This window comes from Schistocerca americana, chromosome 6 (assembly GCF_021461395.2).
Source record: "Schistocerca americana isolate TAMUIC-IGC-003095 chromosome 6, iqSchAmer2.1, whole genome shotgun sequence".
Lineage (NCBI taxonomy): Eukaryota > Metazoa > Arthropoda > Insecta > Orthoptera > Acrididae > Schistocerca > Schistocerca americana.
Genome location: NC_060124.1, coordinates 129,363,178 through 129,384,922, shown reverse-complemented (window position 1 = coordinate 129,384,922; position 21,745 = coordinate 129,363,178). Strand labels below are relative to the sequence as shown.

The window sequence follows — 21,745 nt, the reverse complement described above, 5'->3', positions numbered from 1 at the left end:
GCCACATTAAAGACGGAATAAAAAAATATTTCTTATCACAACAAACGCCATTCTCGTAGTAACCGTGAAGATATAATTGAAAAAGACCCTCTCTAAGTGGCGTTGAGACAACTTCTGTTTTGACGTTCCTCAGTGACTGTTCCAGTTGTGCTAGAAACATTACAGTGATCTTTCCGGATGGCAATAAACACGAAAAATTCAACTAAATCTTATATTATCGCCTGTTTTGTTAGCAACCCTATTCATTCAGAACTCGGTCACAGCTATATATCCTGTTCTTGTGTCATAAGCAGGCTGAATGTACAAAACTGCCACTGTAAATCGCTCAGTAACGGCATGTTCCAAAAAACTTCCGCGCAATATGCACAGAGGTAACGCAGTAAAACGATGACCCGAGAATTCAAATCGCGGAATTGTACGAGAATATTGAAGAATTGCAGAAAGTGAATGTACTTATGGAAATGACACATTAATTTCTTGTAGAATGAAACATTGTATTGTTCGATATGAACCAACACTTCCAATTTGGAAGTAACTATTTTGAAAAAATACGAAACTATTAACTCGTCTCTGCTATTATTAACCCTCTTCCCCTCCCCCTCCGCCACCCACCCAACCCCTGCCCCCTCTGTTACTAGCTAAAATATGCCCGGCTTCTTAACGTCAGACATGCTGTTAGAGCTTGACTTTTGCTGGGGTTGTCAGCGTAGAGCGATACCATTTGGAGGAAGTGGGTTCGATTCCTGCTACTGCCAAGGATGTTTCTTTGGTGGGAAGGCTGCTGAGAGTGCACTCAGCCTCATGATGCCAACTAAACGGCCACTTGTATGTATAGTGGTTAGGGAGAGAGATAATGTGAATTGTTCGGAACTGACGTAGTTATGCTAATACACATCTAGCCGCACCAGAAATTGTAAGTCCGGAAACGCATGCGAGAGTGGATGCGTGCGGGTTAAAAAACGTTGTCGCAATTCTGGAACATTGATTGAAGATTAATTACTTTAAGTTTTGGTGTACGGCTTGATATTTACCTCGTCTCCCTAACGATGTACAACAATCTCGGTGTTGGTGCATCGGCTATTCTCTCTTCGTGTTGACTCCTTCTCCGAAAAAGGTCCATTTACAAATGCAAGTCCTCGTCGCATCGGGATGTGGAGATTACGACGTAGATCGGTAGGAGAATGATAACTTGCGACTTCAACGTATTATAACTTTTAACTAACACAATATTCGGAAAGTGCAAGTAAATAAGTTTTTAGCGCATCAGTTCAAAAAATCCGCCAGGCACCGAGATAAGTGAAAAAAACAACTGAGGTACATAAAAAATTGATAGGATGGCTTTCGATTTTCCGTCAGTTTACTCAGATATAATCATACCTCCCTACGATATCTTTACCGTACGGCGACGGCGCGAATAAGAATCATTACACATATTTATTTACATGTGTAGCCATTTAAAGAACCTATGCGGTTGAAGGGTAGCGGCTCCAGGGGCTGTAAAGTGGGAAAAACAGCCGGGAGAACGGTGTGCTAACTACAAGCCCCTCCATACTGCATCCGCATGACGTCAAGTGGCGGAGGATGACACGGCGGCCAGTCGACATCGCGTGGCCCTTCAAGGACTCTGGACAGTTTACTTGATTCGCATTCTAAAATAGATTTTACTTCTTTTTCAGCAGTAATTTACAGCATCGATTTTCGCGTGATTCTAATGTTATTTCTCTCTGGTTTTACTAAATCCACGTTTCCGTCATTCTCTTCACCAATTACATAATGTTTAACTATGAAGCAGTGCACTTACACCAGTGTATTAGTAGTTCTAGCGTTATTTTCGCTGCGCGCGACACGCAAAATTTGCGGAATAGAAGTGACTGATAACTGGGCCCTGTTGTCTTCCCCCCAGACGTCCACTGCTGGTATTCAGAATGGAAGCTGTACATTGACCAGTTATGAACTTAATGAAATGATAATTAAATCAAGACCTTAAGCTGTCGACAGGCGTTGATATACATCGACAGGAACAGTTGAAAATGTGTGCCCCGACCGGGACTCGAACCTGGAATCTCCTGCTTACATGGCAGACGCTCTGTCCATCTGAGCCACCGAGGTCACAGAGGATAGTGCGACTGCAGGAATTTATCCCTTGCACGCTCCCCGTGAGACCCACATTCTCAACTTAATGTCCACACACTACATGTCTTCACATTTTAATATGATACTTTCCTGTGTCTTGCTTTGGTCTTCTTCTGTGGTGCATGAAGAGTGCTGGGCTAAAGTCCTAAGACCGTATTTTATTCTCAGCTGTCAAGATTTAAACCGCCACCCGCTTATCCCTGAGAACATGGGAGCGGCTGACTTTTCTGATGTAGGAATATATCAGCTCCACTTCGGTTTGTGTGATCTGTTCTCTAGCTTACACCAGTTAGTAAATAAGTATAAGCATCTCTGGGCCCTTCGTAAACCGAGCTGAGACGGACTGTTTGCACAGGTGCAGGGCCGTTGTCATTGCATTGTTTCGGTCATTTGAGTCAAGTCCTGCTGCGGTACGGGAAGGAAATCCAAACAGAGGTGCTGCTCGGCATTCCTCAGAACCTGTCCACTGCCAGGGACACCAGGCTTGCAGTAATTCTTTGTGTTTTCTTTTGGCATCTACTGACCTCTGTCGCGGTTAGGAGGTATGGTTTGTCCCTTTTGCGAGTCACATTTTTATCCAGTTTCATAAACTTTTAAAGGGTGCGTCGTGGATTCTTTTAACCTGTTCGTTTCTGACAAGTATTTCTGACGTTCAAGTAGCGACCCTTTTTACCCACAGTTTCTAAACAATTCCAGGGATTAATAGCCAAAGAAAAATATGTCATTGTGCTGATACGTTGAATGACCGCACTTGCTTCTGAGAACCCTTTTACCGAGCTGGTAGCGAGACAGTTATACCAACTCCCTTGACGACATTTTTAGCGCAGCAGTCTTCTGTGAAGTGTTGTTATATGAATCATCACGACTGGTAAGCCCACTTAGGTAATAACGTCGTACTCGGAATGGTTGTTTTTACCTTGCAAATATGCTTCTCGGATCTGCTGCCGGATCGTATTTTGTAACTCGCAGAGTATCTCATCGATGCAAGTGCCAGACATCATCAGGTGGTGTAGCTGCTGCTGTCACTGCTGCAAGGCACTTGCTTCGCTTTTACCCAAATTTTCCCTCACTTCTGTCGCTTCTGAAGGTCTGCTTCCTATTTAGTCTTCTTTACTAACTTTTTTTTCGGTATACTTAAATAGCTGAGCCCCCCGCCAGGACACCAAATGCTCTGTGCCGTAGTTGCAGCTCGTGGGTCAGTCTTGCGGTCGCTTATTGCACCCGACAGAACTTCGCACGTCTGCACTTTTGACAGGTTTAATGCGATTTCGACAATGTGCCCTCGTTGCAGCTACTATCGGAAGAACAGCAATGTACTGTATAATTGTGTAATTATTTTCCCAATCTGGGTGAGTTGTTTTCTATCAAGAAATACTGGAGATCGTGAATTTTGAATGTAACAATACAGCAGCGTCACCACGGACTCTAGTATTATCTTAATAACAATCACAGAGTTTTCCGAATCTACAGTACATATTATATTACGCAAGGCACTGGACAGTGCATTGCACAGGATTCCACATAACGATATAAAATCTTGACTGCCTGTCCACCTTAGTACACGCCTTATTCCTCTTCTCTTATTCTCGTAGCCCTTGCATGAAATATGCGTTTTTTTTCGAATATCAGTCCCCTAAATTTACCGTGCAGGGATTCTCGGTAACAAGTCGTCTTATTCCAGATAATCTCTTTTAAGTTCCCTGAGAATCTTTCTGTTACACTTAAGTATGGGGTGTACTGACTTGTTACTATTCTAACAGTGCGTGTCTGAATCGGTCTGAAAGCTGCTGTCATACCTACTTGATACGGACTCCAATCACTGGACCAAATCCACTACCATTTCCTAGCATCCTCCTAACGAATGCATTCGCCGATTTCGCGTGTTGTGAGGCTCACACTATATCTTCTTTACCGAGATTCTCAGCTTTCCTTCCGTTGCAACAACCAAACGATCAGTGGATGAAGGCATTGTGGATAGGAGCGAAATGAACGGCTACTTGTCTCATCATATAATAAGACCGCCTAGTGCCATGGAGCCAATCCCTATGATGCCATTTCGTCACGTTGAGCAGAACTGAACGGCAATTTTTGAGGCCCAGAAATTTGTGCTTCAGGCTTATGTGAGTGGTAGCACCTGGTCGATGCACATGTTGGAACCACTGCAGCCAGTGTAAACTCCGTGACTAGCCACATGGCCAGATCTACACCCGCTCCATAATTTTTTGTCTGGCTATCAACACTCCATTTCTACCTATAAGCTGTGCGCACGTTGTTAGTCCCTGGCATGGGATATCGCACGACACCACCACAGTCTAATATAGAGGGTGTTCATTTTAACTGAAGACATTGGAAGTTTCCTGCCGTTATGTAGACAGGAGTGACACCACCAGCAGTCGACCAATGGTGTAAACGCCCGCAAGATGACTCCTACGTCGGGTTGAAACCGGTTGGCGGTATAATAATAATAAATGTGATTAAGACTGTTTTTGAATAATTGGTTAATCATACTAATCGCTACTTCATCTCCACAACCATGTTGTCCAAAAACAAAAATCTTTGATCCTTTGCTCAATAACATTCCTGGTAGGTAAATAATGAAAGTAATTTTCCCTGACCAACGCCTTCTGTTCTACAGGCGAATGTTTAATTAAACACTGGTAATGTACAGTATGTAGTACAGCAGACAAATATGTTTCACTTTTAGCATGGGTAACGACAAGGACTCATATATATACCTGAATTATATTCAAGCTTGTTAGTAATATATAAGTGCATGAAGGTTGACACGCAAGTAAATCGCGAATACGAAGTGTGCGAGAAAAGTAATGAGACTTATTTTTTATCTACCAAATTTTTTTTTGAACGACAATATTGTCCTCTTCAAAATAGTTCTATTCGGCAGACGTACAACGGCGGAATCGTTGTTCCCCGTCTGGGTAGCAGCGCTGAAAGGCTTCAACTGGTAGGGCCTTTAAAATGTTGATCACATTCTTTTGATTGTTCTGCAGAGTCCCAAAATGATGTCCTTCTAAGACATTTTTAATTTTAGAAAAGGAAGGAGTTCACTAGGAATCGTATCAGGTGAGTAAGGGGGGGGGGGGGGGGTCTGTGGAACAATAGGAATGCTTTGTGGGGTCAAAAGTCTCATGATGGAAGTGGCCGTGTGGAATGGGGCGTAGTCATCCACTTGACTGCAGTGTCCGGCCTCACTCGATTCACCCTTTTCCTCAGACTTTCAAGGGCATCTTTGTTCAACACTTTGTTGGCAATTTGACCTGGAGGAACGAATTCTCACAAGAGAACGCAAACGTTCGACGTTTTCATCGGTTTTTGATGTTGAACCTGGGCTTTCTGAACGAGGTTCACCTTCCATGTATTGGTGACCTTCCAAAAATAATTTTTGCCAGCAAAAACCTTGTTCTCTTGATAGTGAATGTTCTTCTTAGGCCCATTTCAGATTTTCCAAGGTCACTTTCGCGGATTTGCGAAGTTTCACACGAATCTCGATGGCATAACGTTGCTTTAAATTCCGTTGTCCCATTTTCGTAACACACAACAATAACACATCTGTACTTACGGCGCTCTCAAAATCACTGGAGGGCTGTACGGAGCTGTAACTCTGACTGCGCCTGTGGACGAGATAAACACATCGGTCTACCTAAGCAGAGCAACACAGCGTTGCCAGACCGCTTGCGGCGTTGTCAGTCTCATTTCTTTTGCCACACATCACGTACACAGCGCGTTTCAAACTCTCTCCTTCCGCACCATTTCGAAAGAAATTGTGCTCATAATCTGTTGTTGTTGTGGTCTTCACTGCGCAAATTGATTTGGTGCAGCACTCCATAGTACTATGTAGTTTGGAAGTATGTGTAAGTAATTAAGTATAAAATGTAAATTTGTGATTTTTGCAGGCCTGTAATTCGTATTTGCTCAAAGCACACAGTTACGTACATAGGATCGAATCTGAATGCGTCCTGGCCTCCTCAAACTTGGCAATAAACACTGCACAGCCAAATATGGATCATGCTATTTGTGTTGGAAAAGTGCAGTAGTAACTTGAAGGCGCGCTTCGTTTTAAAGTGACGAGTGACACTAATGTGGATTCGAATCGACCAAGAAACAAACCGATGGTCAGGTAACTCCAAAATAGGTTGTCCATGCTGCGCCGTTCGATACTGAACGAAATAGGGCAGCAATTAAGGCAGTGCATTTATCCTCTAGAGCTGTACGGCACTACACCCCTTCCTGTCATCCTAATGTTGCTGGTTTCCTGAAATCACTTGAAGCAAATAGCGAGATTTTTGACAATATTTGGCCATGGCCATTCCCATGACTCGTCCTACTACGTCTAGGTTGTGCTCCATTTCAAATGACCTAGACGTCGACTAGACGTTCAGCTGTAAGTTTCGTCCTCCGACTTTGCTACTTCGTCTCGGTTGCAAAATATAACAATGGGTGACGTTTTTTCTTCTGGAATCAAGTGAAGAAGAAACTTTACGAAATTTCGCTTGGGGAATCTGTGGTCCTCGGTCAGTAGGGTATTCTCAGCTGTCTGCTGGAAAGGAAAGGCGTTCGGCGCAAAACGCGTCTAAGTGTAATTTAAGTAAGCAGTACTCAGTGGATTACACTGCACAAATCGGTATGCCTATATGCCGGTGGTTATTCATTGCTAATACAGTTTTGTCACCATATGTTTCGCAGTATTCCGTGACTCGTGGAGATGAGTAGTTGATTTATGAGCACCGCCCCATCGGAGTATCACGCTGGTAATACGCCCTTCACAGATATATATCAAATTACACAGTAATACGTTAGCGGAGGCAGAGAACGCCTTGTGTCAGAAGACATGGCCAACATCTGTGAATAATGTCGACAAAGTTAGTCTGTTGAGTTTGCTTCTACTCTGCGTAGAGAGAGAGAAAGAGAGAGAGAGAGAGAGAGAGAGAGAGAGAGTGTGTGACGGGGGGTTTCGCAGTACTGGGAACTGGATGTGAGCAAGGGAGGGAGCGACATAAGGTTCATTAAGGAAGAGAAACAGGGATCGAATTAATTGTGAGATGACAGGTTTAATACGACATTAGTGTGTAACGTAGCAAAAACCTTAACAGCCTGCGAAGCGCTATGGTTCGAGTTTCTGCGTTGAAACCTTACATGGCTGTCACGTGTGGAAATCGTATTTAATTTAATAACGCGTAACCAGGAATGGCCTGTACCCTTTAGTTTTCATTTATCAAGAGATCTGTCAGCATTTACAAAGAACAAATTAACGATCTTGTTATAAGAATGACAGTTTCGACAGCTAAAAGCTAGTAGAGGTCTGTCGCGTTAGCCAAATTCGTGTAACATTTATATTCGCCTTCGACGAAGTTCTGTCCAGTCTGGGAGTAAGCGATGCATACCGTTCTTACGCAAATGCAATGTCTGTTCACGATCAGTGTTGTCATTCTGTGAGAGACATAATTTTTAATTTCGTTTCCGTATAAAAGTGTAACGTCTTGTTTGCAGACGTACGTGCAGCTTTGCAATAACTACCTTATTACATTACTCATGTTGTGGGTGCACAGAAACGACGAGATTTATTGCGTAGCCGGCCGAAGTGGCCGTGCGGTTAAAGGCGCTGCAGTCTGGAACCGCAAGACCGCTACGGTCGCAGGTTCGAATCCTGCCTCGGGCATGGATGTGTGTGATGTCCTTAGGTTAGTTAGGTTTAACTAGTTCTAAGTTCTAGGGGACTAATGACCTCAGTAGTTGAGTCCCATAGTGCTCAGAGCCATTTGAACCATTTATTGCGTAGCGGGAAAATAGCCGTAGTCTAGGGAGATAATTTTGAAGCTGGGTATTTGTTCCTGCAGTGTTTTTTGGAAGGGTTGTATGTACGTTGCTGTATCATCGATAGCTTTTTCACATATGAGTTTGCGGTTGGTATTGAGCTCTCTGAAAGAAAGATATTTTGGAAGTGTGCTATTTCCATATTTTACTGTTTTAAACGACAATATTTTTTTAATAACCTCGTTAACCATCTAATACGCCGCTCACTAATTTACCAAACTGAGGAAAACCATTTCCATAAGGTTGAGTGCGTTACCTGATCCAACAACAACTGCTATTTTAATTTTCCCTTTAATTTCCGTAAAATTCATCAACCATCACGTTCGTACTTCAGTTTTGTTTTTTGCACCCTGCGTTTTCAGAATGCTTTCATTTCCTATCCATGTTGTTTCCTTAATTTCGTCGATAATGCTGGAAAATTCTTACGCGTTCTTAAATAGGCCTACTAAATTTAATATTTCGTTCTTAAAATACGAGTAGTTCCACTCTGTTGCTTCCGGTAGTTAAAAGTTGTTTATTTCAAGATTTGTTTCCTTCGTATGTTACAAGCTATTATAGATTGTTTTGCAAGAAAAATGCTGAAATATTTACCTGATATACTCAGTTATCTTGTAAATTTGCCCAATAACGTTCTTCATATCTTTTTATCGTACTCGCTTGAGCCTCCATATACTTTTCTTTGTTTTCATGACTTCTCTGTTTCGAGGCATCTCTAACCTACAGCGCACCATAATATTTTTATAGTTTTTTTCTGGCGTGTTTTCCTGTCTAGCTTAAACGCATTCTTAAGCATTTACTTACATATAAACATTGTGCTCTGCCAATTGTAGTGTAGTGTCAGATCGTTGTATTTATGGAAGACATTCCTCTTTCCAATTTCCCAGTACCGCCTTCAGTCATTTCCGTTACGCATGTACTGTCCGGAATCGGTGTGCCGATCAGGCAAAATCGCCGTGAGCATTCAGAAAACCAATAATTGGCGCACCAGGTTGAAGATACCCGTCTGGGGAAACACTGTGTTCCGCTGCGTGAAGAAGTCCTTAACTGCCTCCTGCACATCCTCCACCGACTGGAATTGCAGGCCGTTTAAGGTCTTTTTCAGGGATCAAAGGTATGATAATCACATAGGGAAAGCTCAGGACCATAGGGTGGGTGTTCGAGTTTCTCCCACTTGAGTTAGCGTAACTTCGGTGTTACAACATTTGCGATATGGGGACGTGCCTTATCATGAAGCAGCAGCACCCCTTGACGCCCGTTACATAACGGTGGTTTTCGACAGACATGCTGCCCCATACACATTCTTCATTTTCCGATGGGTGTTGTAATGTAATAAAATAAAAATTATTTGTGACTCCTTTCCTTTGCTATCAGTGTAATGTAATAGAATGAATACGAACCGTGACTTATATAAAAAAGAAACACGCATTAATGCAATGGCTCAGCATAAAAGAGAAATAACTTATGTAGGAATATTATTAACAGTGTAATATGTTGTTTAATTTAGCCCGTCGTGTATAAGCACTCAGTAAACTAGCTCAGTTCTCAAAGTAGTTCCGTGATCGTGGATAATTAGTTGTCCTTTTCTTATTTACCCAACACTACAGATATTATTCCTGGCTCGTGAGAAGTCGTGTGCTTATTGCACCAGAGAATATTTGCCAAGTCTGTACGATGTACACTATTGCAATACGTAACTTAACATCGTGTTTTCGTCTCGATTCCTCAATATAACATAACAAGAGTAGCATCTACAAATGAAATCCTATAATGGAACTGGAATCCTGTGACCGGACCTTTTCTGCCTGGGATGTTATCTCGTTATATAAAGAAAATCTGGAAGTAAAATTGTTAAATTGTTAGTAGCTGCCTCCGGTCTCGTGGGATCTGAAATAAGGTTAATTGTCCTAACCGACGGCACGTCTTGTAGATGAGCTAAAAGAAAAGCGTTAAAGATTTTCTAAGATGGCGCCTAACAATGAAAATTCTTTGTTAAGGCCCATATCTACTTAAGACAATCCAGGTATCAGACTACCAATTGATTGACCACATACACAAATTCTTTTCACAAAATAACCATTATATTTTTCGGGTTTTAAGTACAACTTACATTATCAGCTGGTACAGCAAGATGAGCTTTACACAAGAACGTCCTCTTAGGTCAGAATCCAAGCAGAAGTGAAAGACAAAGGAAAGATAATTCATGCATATAAGTTCAAGAGTCCATGGAATAACAAGTCCATTAGAATGAAATTTTCGCTGTACAGCGGAGTGTGCGCTGATATGAAATTTCCTGGCAGATTAAAACTGTGTGCCGGACCGAGACTCGAACTCGGGACCTTTGCCTTTCGCGGGCAAGTACTCTACCAACTGAGCTACCCAAGCACGACTCACGCCCCGTCCTCACAGCTTTGCTTCTGCCAGTACCACGTCTCCTACCTTCCAAACTTTACAGAAGCTCTCCTGCGAACCTGCAGAACTAGCACTCCTGAAAGAAAGGATATTGCGAAGACATGGCTTAGCCACAGCCTGGGGGATGTTTCTAGAATGAAATTTTCACTCTACAGCGGAGTGTGCGCTGATATGAAACTTCCTGGCAGATTAAAACTGTGTGCCGGACCGAGACTCGAACTCGGGACCTTTGCCTTTCGCGGGCAAATGCTCTACCAACTGAGCTACCCAAGCACGACTCACACCCCGTCCTCACAGCTTTACTTCTGCCAGTACCTCGCCTCCTGCCTTCCAAACTTAACAGAAGCTCTCCTGCGAGGTTCGCAGGAGAGCTTCTGTAAAGTTTGGAAGGTAGGAGACGAGGTACTGCGAACCTCGCAGGAGAGCTTCTGTTAAGTTTGGAAGGCAGGAGGTGAGGTACTGGCAGAAGTAAAGCTGTGAGGACGGGGCGTGAGTCGTGCTTGAGTAACTAAGTTGGTACAGCACTTGCCCGCGAAAGGCAAACATGTCCATTGTAGTTCTATCTCTTCTTCTTGGCGTACTTATCGATTATTTATAAAATTTATCGTAATATTTAGTTTACAATTTTTTTTTTAACTCAAGTCCACCCAGGAGAAACAGTACAGTGTCTACCGTTGTTTGTCCTTCGGCAGAGAAGAAAAGAGTAAGAGCGTGTTGGTCCTGTATGGACGCATTTGGCAATAACGTTGTCATAGTTGTTTCCGCATTTACCACAAGCACTTCGGAAAGATAAGAATGACTAATCACTTGCCTACATGTCGGTGCTAATATACCCGCATCACAGTCGCCAAGCATTGGATATACGTTGGAGCAACGTCCTCAAACTGAAAATATTTGATCGCCCATTATATTATATAAATAAAAGTTAATCAGTTAACAAACACGCATATTACATACAATGAGTATAAGAAGAATTCTAATCGCCTGAAATATCCATTACCGATCATTAGTTCCTTATCTCATTGTCCTAAGTTTAGCATCCACTACCGATGTATAAGTTTTTAGCCCCTCCCCCTCTGCCGTCCCCCACCCATCCATCCACAGTATTGTGATACCTGAAACACACGTTTCGACTGCGATGTTAACAGTAGTTCGTGTTCCTTGTTACAACTTAATACTGTAGCGGCACGGGCCTATCGAAGTTCTCATTTCCGTAATCGCTCTGTTTGCCTTAGTCAGCGAGCACAGCATTTCGTCACCAAGCCTGACAAGGGACACTGGGAAACGCTTGTTCAGTGACCAGTGGTATTATTCAAACCTGCGACACATCGGCAAATAGAGTACGTGACACCTTGGCCGCCTACTCGTCATCTAGCCTGCCCTGAAGCACATAAATACTGGCTGTGCACTCGACAGGCAGCATGTAGTCGATGACCACTGTAGACTCCTTGAGGCTGTTGTCGCTCACCCGCCATTCGTTGGAGCCTTTCGCTATCCTACGGGGCCGCATACTTGGGGTCCTCCGAACCTAGGCCCTTCCTGCCGTCGATCCACTCGTTGTTCGCCGATTCCAGACGCAAGGCTAGAGTTCGTGCGCTGATCTCACCATTACTGATGCACGTCATGGCAGATCGCCCGACCGCCTTTCTACCACCGCAGCCATGCCACACCGCCTGACGCAGCTCTGCTGCTACCGTACAGGAGTTCCGACCACGCGAGGTCGCTATGCTGCTGGGCCGCACTGGACGTAGCGGCCGCGGTGTGGTTGGTTTTCCTACTGTTGGCCTGGGGGAACCCGTGACATCAACGTGGTGTTTCCGACCACGAATATTTTAGCCGTGGTTTCTGACCGTTATTGGAAGCTGCAACAATTGGGTAGGCTCTGCCGAATTTTTTGTAATAAGAATATCCTTCCACATTTATCCAGGCCTAGGAATGGCTCTGAAAATAGTACACAAACATGTTTAAATGTTTCTTTTTATTTTTTCATGTTCTCTTATTTTATGAATTTTAGTTTCTCAGTTTTTTGTATAAGAGACCCAGAGATTTTAAACATTTATTTTAAATTTAGTGTAGTTAAATTTTGTCCTGGGATATGTTTTCGACAGAGGCCGTAGTTTTCAAGTTATTCAAGGAAACGTACAAGAGTGACTTTCAAATGCACCGCTACTCCAAACCTCAGCCCCCAAGGACCAGGATTTACAGTACGTTGTTGATGGCGCTGCCCCCTACCGCTTTACAAAAGTTTGCAACCGCACGAATTACACTGAAGAGCCAAAGAAACTGCCACGCCTGCTTAATATTGTGTAAGGCACCCGCCTGCGCGTCCCCAACACGATGAGAAATGGACTCACCTAGTGTCTGAAGTAGTGCTGGAGGGAATTGACACCATGAATCTTGCAGGGCTGTCCATAAATCCGTAAGAGTACGAGGGAGGGCGTGAAGATCTCTTCTGAACAGTTGCAAGGCATCCCAGAAATGCTCAATAATATTCAAGTCAGGAGAGTGTCCCTGGAGCCACGCTGTAGCGATTGTACTGCTGGAATTGCCCAAGTCCGTCGGAATACACAATGGACATGAATGGATGCAGGTGAGCAGACAGGATGCTTACAAAGGAGTCACTTGTCGAAGTCGTATTTAGACGTGTCAGGGGTCCCATATCACTCCAACTGCACACGCTCCACATCATTACAGAGCCTTCATCAGCTTTAACAGTCCCCTGTGACATACAGGGTCCATGGATTCATGAGGTTGCCCCCATATCCGTACAGGTCCATCCGCTCGATACTATTTCAGTCAAAATGGTGCAAATGGCTCTAAGCAGTATGGGACTTAACATCTGAGGTCATCAGTCCCCTAGACTTGAACTACTTAAACCTAACTAACCTAAGGACATCACACACTTCCATGCCCGAGGCGGAATTCGAACCTGCGACCGTAGCAGCAGCGCGGTTCCCGACTGAAACGCCTAGAACCACTCGGCCACAGTGGCCGGCTATTCCAGTCATCAACAGTCCAATGTCGCTGTTGACGCGTCCAGGCGAGGCGTAAAGCTTTGTGTCGTGCAGTTATCAGGGGTACACAAGTGATCCTTCGGCTCCAAAAGCCCGTATCGATGATGTTTCGTTGAATGGTTCGCACGCTGCCTTTTGTTGATGGCCCAGCATCGAAATCTGCAGCAATTTGCGGAAGGGTTGCACTTCTGTAACGTTGAAGGATTCTCTTCAGTCGTCGTTGGTCCCGTTCTTGCAGTGTCTTTTTCCGGTCGCAGTGATGTCGGATACTTGATGTTTTACCGGATTTCTCATTTCACGCTACGCTCGTGAAATGGTTGTACGGGAAAATCCCCACTTCATCGCTATCCCGGAGATGCTGTGTGCCATCGCTCGTGCGCCGACTATAACACCACGTTCAAACTCACTTAAATCTTGATGACCTGCTATTGTAGCAGCAGAACCGATCTAGCAAATGCACTAGGCGCTTGTATAGGCGTTGCCGACTGCAGCGCCGCATTCTGCCTGTTTACATATGTCTGTGTTTGAATACACATGCCTATATCAGTTTCTTTGGCGCTTCATTGTATTTCCTACAATAGACATTTTTATCGGCTTCATTGACTGGCCATGTTACGCCGACGGCTTAGCGAAGCAGTTAGAAACTGTAAACCTGATGTTTGTATAAATTTTACATAAGAATTTAGTAAATTTTAACTGCGTAAAAAAATGAATTACGTCATTTATTCATCAGGCCTTCTGATTACGAGACTACTGTTTTTGTAAGGATAAATTTGGATCGAATCGTCAACGTAATTAATTTTAGCGTAATGTGTACAAAAATAGTGTTTCGTTCATTACCTTCAAGGGCACGTTTAAATTAATAATATTAACGAAATAGCCGACTATGCTAGTGGCGTAATAGCCTAGTCAGAAGAATACAAAAAAGGCTGAATAATTGGAATAGTTCGTGTAGTCGGAAATTTTTGTAGAGTGGTAGGAGAGAGTGCCACGAAATCCTGAATGGTGAGGGATGAGTGTGTCTTGCAGGTGCGCTTGAAGGTCACTTTTGTACGTTTTTCTTGAGTAACTCGAAACCCGACGCCTCCATCGAAAACGTATCCCCGTGTGAAATTTGACTACATTAAATTTACTACAAAAAGGTCCTGCTTATTTATCTGTAGGAGTTATAGTTTACGCATAGCGATAGAAAGAATGAGAAAATTTCGGTGAGGTTCTGAAAGCCAGATACTGAATTGCAGGTTGCGTAATACGACATCGGTAGGGCCAGTTCAATCGCCCTGTATAGTCTTAGAACGTATTTTGGTTCAAATGGCTCTGAGCACTATGGGACTCAACTGCTGTGGTCATAAGTCCCCTAGAACTTAGAACTACTTAAACCTAACTAATCTAAGGACAGCACACAACACCCAGCCATCACGAGGTAGAGAAAATCCCTGACCCCGCCGGAAATCGAACCCGGGAACCCGGGCGTGGGAAGCGAGAACGCTACCGCACGACCACGAGATGCGGGCAGAACGTATTTTGACCTTTCGTCGAGATCTGTGCGTCTTTTTTCTTGTTTTCTGAAGGGCGGGCCAATGGAATTCTTTTTAATTTCAGGTATAGCATTTACGCTTTCACCTTCAGCTTATTTATCAGAAAACATACGTCTGAATCTTTTTCATTTATTCAGGAGTTTAGTTTACTATGCCAACTTTCGACAGTATTCAAGGTCGTGTGCCGCTGGTTTTGTATACTCGGATTTCCATCCATTGACTGATGATATAGTCTGCGAATTTTACGACCTTTTCTCCACTGGCATTTTTTACATTATTACCTTCCACATTTCATCAATACTGTTTGTTGAAAGATGTGCCACTGCAGCGTACATACGGCAAAACAATCGGACATCTTCTCTCTCTTTTCATCGTTAACGCCTGTTTTTGTGGGTTTTTTTCTGCAAACATCGGCTGGAATGAAAATTGCAACCAGAAAGGAGTGTTTCAGCGAACACGTTTTCACAGCTTTAAATGTAGCCATTTCACAGTATAGTACTGTAGTTTTCGGTGACCACCCAGGCATGTTTTCAATCCAGAAAAATGTCTTACATTTGTATTTAGATATTCGTCTGGGAACAAAGCAAATAAAACAGAAAGTATCTTCGGCTTTTCTTTTGTGCCACCGGGACTCTCGTTGACTGGAGAGGAATCGTCTTCAGTGATGATTCCCGCTTCGAACTGAGCCCCAATGGCCATCGAAAACGTGTTTGGAGAGCCCCCAGCAGCGGTGGGACAACAACTTGACTGTTGCCCTCCCTGCGGCCCGATAACTGGGAGTGATGGTCTGAGGTGGCATTTCATTTCATAGCAGGACCGCTTTGGTTGTCATCCGCGGTCCCCTTACAGCACAATCGATATTGTACGCTCCGATTTATAGCCCTTCATGTTAAGCAACCTGAGCTTACATTTCGGTAAGATAATGCCCACCCGCACACGGCGATAGTTTCTACTGCTTGTCTTTCGTGGTTGCCAAACCCTACCTTTGCCAGAAACGTCGCCGGACCTCTCCCCAATTGAGAACGTTTGTGGTGTTATGGGCAGGACTCTCCAATCATCTCGGGATTTTGAGGATTTAAGGCTCCAATTAGACAGAATTTGGCACGATATCTCTCAGGAAGATATCCAACAGCTCTGTCAACTGCTTGTGTGACGGCCAGACGTAGACGAACGCGTGAATGACTTTATCAGTTTGTGAAGTTCTTTGTCTCGAATAAACAATCAAATTTTTCAGAAACTGTAATCATTTGCTCGTCTGTACATATACAGTCGTGGGCAAAACGAGCGAGACCCCTCGCCTTTACTTTATGCTGATCCGCACAGCTTTAAAGTCTGCTACGCAACATAACAGACGAAGAGACGAAGTGCTACCAACATACTGTGCACAGACGTGAAATTTAAAAACCATCCGAACTGTGTCAGACTGTTTTCAGTCATGTCTAAGACTATATTAATGCTGATTAGTGTGTTTAGCACAACACGTAAATATAAGATATAAATGAAATTAGAAACACTAATTAGTATGGTCTGTACTAATAAAAATGAATTTCAGATTATCGAGATGACATAACTGTTTTAGTAATACAAAGTACCCCAGGTCGTTACGAATTAGAAAAATAATATGCGCATTCGGCCGCGAAACGGTCTGTGTCAACGTTCAGACCAGTCACACTGGATTACCGTTGCTGACCTACCACGAAAGTGTGCAAATTTAACAATGCGTGAAGATTCATAACGAAATTCAGTTAAAAATCATTCAGTGCCACACTTAAGTCAATTCATATTGACCTCCACAGGGCGCCGGTACAGAATGAAGGTAGCAATAAAACGTATTAGGGGCGCGATAATTTCTTAAAATTGCTTTACTTATAGCCTATCTGCTTCCATCGAGATTAGAACCGAAAACAAACCAGACCTTCCTTGCAATGACATACACCTTTCACTACGCTAGCAGACAACCCAGGCAAACATCCCACTATTATTACCCCAGACATGATTAAGTCGGCAATTTCGCAATGAAAATGGCAAAATGATCTGCAGTTTCTGTTGCTTAGAGCTTTCTGGACTCAAAAACATGAATTTTCTACCTTTATGTCACCGCTTATGTGACAATCATTCGGGATGTTAATCGAAATAACAAAATACTGTTATTAGCGAGTAAATTTAATAGGACAGTTCTGCACCACCCCAGGAAATAAACGGCTACAAAGCTGCCAAACGTGTTATACAAGGTTTCGAATTCTCCATTAGACTAGCCACAGCCAGAAAACGTTCATTAGCTGAAGTGTTTCTTAAGCTAGCTAGCAATGGGAATGCTCGCACTTCTAAAACGCGGTGGCATTAATATTGGGATCTGAAGTACCACGTGTATAGTCAAATGGATTTTATTTGTATTCCTGTAAACGTGATTTGGATCGAAAGTGTAACTACGAATAATATGCTGATGTATCGACTGCAACTAGAACATCTCGAATAATGAGTAGGGGTAATAATTTATGCGGCCCTCATCTTCAGTAATTGTCGTAGCTATTTTCGTCACCTAAATCGGTATAAATCGAACCCTATTAGTCTCACTTTCTTGACCGTCTATCTGTCTACCCAACCTTAAAACCTGTTTACCTCGAGTACAGGTAGACATAATCAGCGGAAATGTATGACACTTCTGCGGTATATGGTCCCATGGTGGTGTAAAAAAGTGAGCTTCTGTGTCAACGCAATCTAAAGATACGGCCGTTTATGTAAAGAAAATTTACGCGAAAGGACAAATATGGGTCTAAGAACTATGCGACCAAACTGCTTAGGTCATCAGTCCTCTAGACCTAGAACTACTTAAACCCACCTAACCTAAGGACATCACACACATCCATGCCCGTGGTAGGATTCCAACCTGCGACTGAAGCAGCCGCGCGGTTCGTGACTGAAGCGCCTAGAACGCCGGCACGGTAGCTCAGCGTGTCCGGTCAGAGCTGGTTAGCCTCTGTAGTTAAAAAACTTTAACGGATGTCTTGTGACGTCTGCGACGACCAAACACAACGAACAAGATGGAAAAAAAAGAACCGCTCGGTCACCGCACCCGGCTAAACCCTTTTCACTTCATGTATAATGATAATATATACTGTCTAGTGAGGATAAACTGTATTTGCCAGCAACTCTGATCGTTTGATCACGGAACTTTTACGAAGCTACATTCAAATTTTGTTCGAAGTCTTCTGCAATAGCAACTTATAAACACCCTAGGAACGTCGTATGCGATATCGACTTCTGAAGACGCTGGCAGATACTGCTGTACTATAACAAGTAGTTAAGAATTTATTGTTATTGGTCCATGCATGACACTTTATTTCAGTATCAATTTAACGCACCAACGTGTTTGTCTATGGCTAAAAACAATGAACAAAAAACAAATAAACAGCGAGCAACTTCGATGTTCAAGTCAAATGTAACTCAGATGTCGCAGTGCTACCAACATACTGTGCACAGACGTGAAATTTAAAAACCATCCGAACTGTGTCAGACTGTTTTCAGTCATGTCTAAGACTATATTAATGCTGATTAGTGTGTTTAGCACAACACGTAAATATAAGATATAAATGAAATTAGAAACACTAATTAGTATGGTCTGTACTAATAAAAATGAATTTCAGATTATCGAGATGACATAACTGTTTTAGTAATACAAAGTACCCCAGGTCGTTACGAATTAGAAAAATAATATGCGCATTCGGCCGCGAAACGGTCTGTGTCAACGTTCAGACCAGTCACACTGGATTACCGTTGCTGACCTACCACGAAAGTGTGCAAATTTAACAATGCGTGAAGATTCATAACGAAATTCAGTTAAAAATCATTCAGTGCCACACTTAAGTCAATTCATATTGACCTCCACAGGGCGCCGGTACAGAATGAAGGTAGCAATAAAACGTATTAGGGGCGCGATAATTTCTTACGGCCGTTTATGTAAAGAAAATTTACGCGAAAGGACAAATATGGGTCTAAGAACTATGCGACCAAACTGCTTAGGTCATCAGTCCTCTAGACCTAGAACTACTTAAACCCACCTAACCTAAGGACATCACACACATCCATGCCCGTGGTAGGATTCCAACCTGCGACTGAAGCAGGTTGTTACATCTACATGCCTACATCTACAGGATTGCTTTGCAATCCAGACTTACGTGCCTGACAGAGGATTCATCGAACCAACTTCGGCTATTTCTCTACCGTCCCACTCTTATACTATCAGTAAAGCAATTTTAAGAAATTTCTCGCGCCCCCAACACGTTTTATTGCTACCTTTGTACTGCACCGGCGCCGTGTGGATGTCAATATGAAACTCTCGTAGAATTTCATACTTGTTACCGCCTACTTTTTCCTCTTTTGTCAATAACTGAATTGTCTTAAGTGTGGCACTGAATGATTTTTAACTGAATTTCGTTATGAATCTTCACGCATTGCTAAATTTGCACACTTTCATGGTAGGTCAGCAACGGTAATCCAGTGTGACTGTTCTGAACGTTGACACAGACCGTTTCGCGGCCGAATGCGCATATTATTTTTCTAATTCGTAACGATCTGGGGTACTTTGTATTACTAAAACAGTTATGTTATCTCGATAATCTGAAATTCATTTTTATTACTACAGTCCATACTAATTAGCGTTTCTACTTTCATTTATATCTTATATTTACGTGTTGTGCTAAACACACTAATCAGCATTAATGTAGTCTTAGACATGACTGAAAACAGTCTGACATATTTCAGATGGTTTTTAAATTTCATGCCTGTGCATAGTATGTTGGTAGCACTTAGTCTCCTCGCCGATTATGCTGTGTAGCAGACTTTAAAGCTGTGCGGATCAGGGGATGAGAAAAAAAAAACGCATATTTCGTTTATTGCCAACACACTTTTTGAACAGATACTGTTGTGTAAGTAAGGTCCTGAAAGTGAAAATAGTGACTATGACATTCACTGAAGAAAGTGACACGGCGCAAATTTTTCGGTTAAATTGAGTGGAAACATCTGTGGAATCTCTTACAAGAAATCGTTAAAAGCAATTTGTATTTTTTTTCATAATCTTAAAGTATGAGGTAACTGAGTAGATTACAATATTTTCAAAAGGTGGGCATAAAGAACGACAACCCCCCTTCCCCCCCGCCCTGCCCCCCCCCCCTCCACACACACACACACACACACACACACACACACACACACACACACACACACCGCCGCTTGATATTTGCGACGATTAATCCACAAAGGCAGCAGCCACTCACTTACGCAACGTTAATCATTTGGCATAGAAACTGAAATCGTCTTGTGTATTGGCGTGTTCAATAAATATCCTAACTCCAGCAATCAGGTAGTGGCTCTGAGCACTATGGGACTTAACTTCTGCGGTCATCAGTCCCCCAGAACTTGAACTACTTAAACCTAACTAACCTAAGGACATCACACACACCCATGCCCGAGGCAGGATTCGAACCTGCGACCGTACCGGTAGCGCTTAGAACCGCTCGGCCACTCCGTCCGGCATCAGGTAGTCTATGTAGTCTTATCACAAAGAAAACTCAGAACATCGAAGTACAAAACAGTAACACCGTAGACAGCAATAGCAACCTCACATAATACTGTTGGTGAAGTAACTTTGAATAAAACCAAAAACAAATGACTACCACGAAGCCTTCCACAAGGGATAAACATACAGCATGCACGAAAAATCTATAGAACCTATTCTAAAGGTGCATTAAACTCGTGAAAGGAACTTGAAACAGAGTCGCAAAGAAAACAGTACCATGTGAGCCACACTATCGCTAAGCATAATGTAAAGAAAAGTGACATTGTCCTGCTGTTTCTGTTTATGGCCTACGTCATTTGCTGCGGGGGCGAGTCCTGTAGGCCTCGCTGCGAGGATATATCAACAAATGGTTTCTAGGGGACCTTTGTAAACAATGCGTAGTAAACAATATGTGTTAGCAGTATTGTGGCACAAGTTCGTAATACAGCACAACAGACTATCTTGGATAGCTCAGTCGTTAGAGCACTTAGCTGCAAAAGATTCGAGTCTCCAGCAACAAGTTTCAAATCAGCAAATGCTGCGCTGCTGAGTGAAAATCCGTTCTGGAAATGTATATATGCTTTCCTTGCCCGAATCAAGTTCACTCAACGCCCCCAGGTGGCATTCAGTCTTGTGCTGGATATTGGTTACAATATTTTGACTCGTCAATGTGTTTTGGAAACCAATAGTTAACCATAGGTAGCTGAATAAATCTCTGCAAGATGTGTATAAATTGAGCACTTTTGCCAATTAATAATGGTTTAAACATGGCTTATTAATTACGTCGATTTTGTCGAGTGTAATCTTTAAGTCTACATTTATTCGAAAATGTCAGTGATGTGGTATTTGCAACATTTTAATTCTTGTGCGCATAATTATAAACAGTATTATTATTTTAATTCAAAACTGCTAGCAGGTAATCTTTCTCAGAGACGCTGCGCAATGCAGAGACCCTGGCGTACGTGCTAAGGATAAATCACCACTGGATGTAACGTGTCTTATTGCTTCGAACCCCATATGTTGTCCGCCCCCGATAGGTGAGTGATCAGCGCGACACAATGCCAATCCTAAGGGCCGGGGTTCGATTCCCGGCTGGGTCGCAGATTTTCTCCGCTCAGGGACTGGGTGTTGTGTTGTCCTAATCATCATCGTTTCATCTCCATCGACGCTCAAGTCGCCGAAATGGCGTCAAATCGAAAGACTTGCACCCGGCGAACGGTCTACCCGACGGGAGGCCCTAGTCACACGACGTTTCAATTTACATTTAC

At 43.0% G+C, this 21,745-nt stretch overlaps 1 non-coding gene across 1 annotated transcript; it reads right to left on the bottom strand.

The window, feature by feature from the left end:
- Positions 1-10,570: 10,570 nt before the first annotated feature.
- On the bottom strand, positions 10,571-10,645 carry Trnas-cga. The gene has a single exon. It is a non-coding gene; the product is annotated as a tRNA-Ser (tRNA).
- Between the last annotated feature and the right edge of the window lie 11,100 nt (positions 10,646-21,745).